Source organism: Lactuca saligna, chromosome 4 (genome assembly GCF_052625555.1).
Source record: "Lactuca saligna cultivar CGN05327 chromosome 4, ASM5262555v1, whole genome shotgun sequence".
Lineage (NCBI taxonomy): Eukaryota > Viridiplantae > Streptophyta > Magnoliopsida > Asterales > Asteraceae > Lactuca > Lactuca saligna.
Window position 1 is genome coordinate 115,213,088 of NC_136420.1, and position 5,342 is coordinate 115,218,429.

A 5,342-nucleotide genomic window follows, 5' to 3' on the forward strand; every position below is an offset into this window, starting at 1 on the left:
TTCTATTAGGTATAAAAGTTTATGCTTACATCAAATTAAATAATCACATAAAACCACACTCAAGGTAACTACACTTTTAAAACCAAGTTTCAAGAATTGATTTTAATCAAACCAATAATCCATACGAAGTTTTGATTCTAATCAAACCAATAATGCATATGAAATTTCGAGACTCAACATAGATTCCCCAAGCAATTTGTAAGCTTCTAATCAAACCAATAATCCAAACGCAGATAACCAAAAAGAACAAAAAAAACCACAAAGATGTTTTTGAGGGTACGATTTTAGTTCATGTGCGTTCGATTTGAGAGACAAAATGAAAACAGATAACATATATGTCAAATGAATTACATGCATACAAATACCCTCCAAATTCTCTAGTAAAACGTTAATAGTTGGTTTATTTTTTGTTTACTTGAAGATGATGGGCATTGAAGGGGTGGTGGAGCAGGCAGAAGAAGAGGTGAAAAACTCTTTGATGACGTTGTTGGTGAAGGTGACGTCGCTGGGGGAGGCGATGACCAGTTGGTGGCAGATGGTTGTAGATCGGAGAGATGGTGGGAGGAAGACAAGGTAGATGTCATGTGAAGGGGAAAGAGAAGAGGAAAAATATTTTAGGGAAATAACGGGACATTCATATATATATATATATATATATATATATATATATATATATATATATATATATATATATATATATATATATATATATATATTAACAAATTTAGACATGCCTTCACCTCTGAAAAATTAACAAGGAGTTACTAATAAGTAGGTATAGGGTTCTATATTAAACATAGACTAACCCGCCGTTCTAAAAAAAAATTTTGTTAATCTGAAAAATTGAGAGTAAATCAGTTAAATTTTCAATTATAAGGCTACTAAACAACCCCTAAGTCTAAATGAAATTTTTTTATAAACGAAAGTTTTTTTATAAATGTCTAAATTTACAAAAAAAAAAAAAAAAAAAAAAAAAAAAAAAAAAAAAAAAAAAAAATTATGTGTATTATTTATAAACAATTTTTTTTTATAAATGCCTAAATTATTATAGAAATGGTGATTATTCAAGTAAGTATTGCTAATAGTAATTGAAATATATATATCTTGAACCACATTGAAATAATACAATATTATGGATTGCATTGAAATTCTATTTTATTATTACAACTTTTTAAATTCAAATTAAATAGTATTTAAAATGAAACCAGATTTTTTCATTCATGAGACTTAATTGATAGTTATAAGACTTCAAAAAAATATTATTAAAATATTAAAATTGTGTTTAGTAAATTAAATGACTAATATAATTATCTTCTTGTAACATCCAGAATCCCAGGTATATTATTTTAATATTTTATTTTTGGAATTTGTGAAGGAACTCGGCGAGTTGATGCTTAGACTCGCCGAGTAGGGTCGCGGTTGATCATCCAGGTTCGCGTTGGACTCGGTGAGTCCATGAGTGGACTCGGCGAGTCCACGTTGTTTAATGAAACCCTAATCCTCCGGGGTTGGAGCCTATTTAAAGGCCCTTATGGTCGTCCATTGCGGCTACCACACCCCAGAGAGAGTCTTAGATCGCTTGTGAGGAGAAGAGAGGTAATTGTTGATCAATTGTTGGTAAATTTTGAAGGAAAAGGTGACCAAGGCAAAAGAAGGCTAAAGGAAGTGCAAATCTAGTGTCTTCAGAGATCAAAGGCTTCATATTAAGGTATTCCTTCGGACCTTCTCTAGTTTTGGGTGTTGATTCATAGAGTTTGGTCTTTTTAAACCCTTTAGAAGAAGAATATGTAGAGTATTTAGTCCCCTCTCGAGAGTGTGCTTTGCATCTGGACTCAAAGGGGTCCAGAAACTTCAACCCATGAAGCTTTATGAGTCTTTTTGGGGTGATTGGACTTAGGTTGCCATTTTTGGGAATAAATCACCATTTGATGCCATTATATATATATATATATATATATATATATATATATATATATATATATATATATATATATATATATATATATATATAAGCATCAAGTTTCGAGATTTACGTGATTATATTGCTTGGGAAGGACAAATCTATGGATTTGAGGAACAGATCTGACCTCAGGAGGTCAATAGAACTTGTGCATGGCATGTACTTGCTGAGTTGTTCTTGGGACTCGGCGAGTTGAGTCGGGGTAGCCCCACGATTCTAACCTGGGGACTCGTCGAGTAAAGGGAGGGACTCGATGTGTTGAATGAGACTAAAGAGTTAAGTGGACATAGGTGGACTCGCCGAGTTGGGTCAAAGTTTGACCGTTGACTTTGGTTGACTTTTAGGGTTTGGTCAACAACAAGGGCGTTTGAGCCAAATGAGGGGTAAAATGGTCTTTCACCCTTCTAAAGGAGCTTAGAGAAAGTAGAGTCTAGTTCTGAGAGTTATATTTCTGAGAATATTACTTTCTGTGTTTAGGCGGAGGCTAGATCGTATTTCTACCGAGTCAGTGATTTACCGAGATATCAGAGGTGAGTCTTCTCACTATACTGTACCTGGAAGAGTACCTATGTGTGACCGGAAGGTCTGATATGCTATAAGATATATGCATTGTATGTGATTAGTTACCCGTTTGTATGTGCTATGTATGCTATGCTTAATATGGGCCGGAAGGCATTATGTTATGGGCCGGAAGGTTAGGGAGTTATGGACCGGAAGGTCAATACGGGTAGGACCGAAAGGTTTACCGGGTTGGGATGGAAGTCCCTTGAGACACATGGACCGGAATGTCATGGCCTGGAAGGGCGTATGTGCAGTTTGTGGTATTTTTGGAGAACTCACTAAGCATTTATGCTTACAGTTGTTGTGTTATGTCTTTCAAGTACTAGCGAGGACCGTGGGAAGGCGCCGGCATGATCTGTACACACTAACGGAAGATTTTATTTTATGATCTTGGGATATATTTTTATTATGATGACATTTGCTAAACAAGAGATTTGAGAATATTGAATGATGGTTTATGTTGTTTGAAAAATGAAAAAATGTTTTGATAATTCACGTTGTTACAAGTTGGTATCAGAGCCTTGGTTTGAGGGATTCGGGTGCACCTTCGGGCGTAACTGAACTCAAACCGAGGATTTGAGAAAAAATTTCCAACAATAAAAGCATTAAATTTTACAAGAGTTTTTGAGATAACCAAAGAAGGAGGAGTGTGTACGGTCAGCCAGCGCCCGAACGGTAAAATCCCCAAAATACCCTTACAATATGTGTTATGAGATATGCTATGATATGTTTTGCATGCTAGAGTAGACTAGGTATTCATATTAGGACTAGAGTGGCCTGATTTGTGATGCCTTAGTCTAGGAGAATCCTACTGCTATGAGATGCCTTGAGAGCGAGTAGGTAGCTAATGCATAGTGAGAATAGAGTACTTGCGTTCCGGGATCCAAGTAGGAGGACTTAAGGTGAACGCTGATGTAGCGTAATCAGTAGTATAGGGCCCGTACTACTGAAGACATCGGATCAGTGGGCAGCCCAAGTAAGAATCCTTTGGGTATTGGAGGCCGAGTAAGGTTGTGTTATCGAGTGCGAGTATGCTCGATCGAGTCTCTAATATTTTTATGTTGTATTTCAGAGGCATCATGGTTGGGACACGCCACAGACCTGAGGCGAGCAGTGTGAGTGACGAGGAGCTTTGTCAGATGATCCACGATGAGGTTGCTGCGGCGATCAGGGCCGAGATTCTGGAGATGTTTGGGTCTATCAAGACCACACTGTTGGAGACTTTTGATGTGCGGTACGCCGTGGTGACTGAGGCCGCAGCCGCTGCAGCTATAGCAGCTGTGGCTGCTACCAGACCTCAGGGAGGTGACTCGTTGTTGTTCCGGGAGTTCAACAACACAAAACCACCCGAGTTTGATGGGACGCAGGATTCGATCGCTGCGATGAGATGGATTGCTGACATTGAGGGATGCTTTTATATGTGTTCATGTCTGAAGCATCTGAGGGTACGGTTCGCTTTGAACCAGCTTCGCTTAGGAGCGAAGGATTGGTGGAAGTTCGTGACAGCGAGCTTCACTCTTGCAGAGATTTTAGCAGTGACCTGGGAGAGGTTCACAACCATGTTCAGAGACGAGTATGTTCCCCCAATGGAGAGGGAACGGCTGATTCAGGAGTTCTTGACCCTCAAACAGGGTAATGATTCGGTTACTGTGGCCACTCAGAAGTTTCATGAGAGGGCAATATTCTGCCCTGAGCAGGTGTCTACTGAGCAGGCACGGATGAGCCATGTAACGCTCGTAGATCCGGGCTAGTCAATTTAGAGACGATAGGCATCAAAAATGACTTTTTGATGGAAGATTATTTAGAAGGATTAATCTTAACCAAGTTGTAGTGTATGTCACAAGGTTTCCGTGCATATAAATAACACCAAAATTCGAGTTATAACGAAGAAGTTATGACCTGTTAAAGTTTCGCGACAAAACCGACACGACACAACGTGACGTAAATAGTGAATTTACGTTAGAGAGATATTTATCCAAAACAATCTAAATGAGAATTGAAGATCTCATTGATATTAGTCCAACGATAAAAAGACAGACGAAAACGGAGTTCAAATGAAGGAGTTATGAGTTTATAACGGAGTTTTCCTGTCCCGGCCTACTAAAAATAATATATAAGTAATATAATTATAATATATTAAAAATAAAGTCAAAATTAGCCAATGGAGTCTAAACAAGAGTTGTAGAGCATAATCTCACCTTCGCGTTGATATAAAGAACGTCGAAAACGGAGTTCGTATGCGAAAGTTATAAATTTCTGAAGTTCGGGGCGCGAAACCCCAAAACTATCAGAGACGAGGACGTGGAAAATCTCCTGACAACTCCGGGAGTCCCCCAGATGCAACTTGGGATGACGCATGCAGTGACGATCAAGCCTACAACGTGGCAAGGGCCAAATTTGCCCTAAAAATAGATTTGAAGGGCCAGCCGACTATGGTTGCTCCATCCCTTCTCTCCCACTCCCGATACACCCTATAAGCCCTATTTTAACCCCCCGAAGCCCCGGTATCAACCCGAGACCCGAAGCAAGTCCCGAAACCCGAAGATCCTGAGAAGAAAAGAGTTTCTGAGCCGAAGCTCTGCCTGCGAGAAACCCTGTGTGTGAAGTGATCCCGGTTTCACCGAAGAATACTACTTCTACAAGCCATAGTGTTGTCTGATCATCTTCTGATCAGGTGAGTGTGTGGTTATTTTCTTCTAACGCATAAATACGAAGTATTTTATACGAAATACGTGTTATGTGTATATTTTGTTGTTATATGTGTGAGTGTATAGTCACTTTCGTCTTACGCATAGATATGAAGTATTTTATAAAATACGTG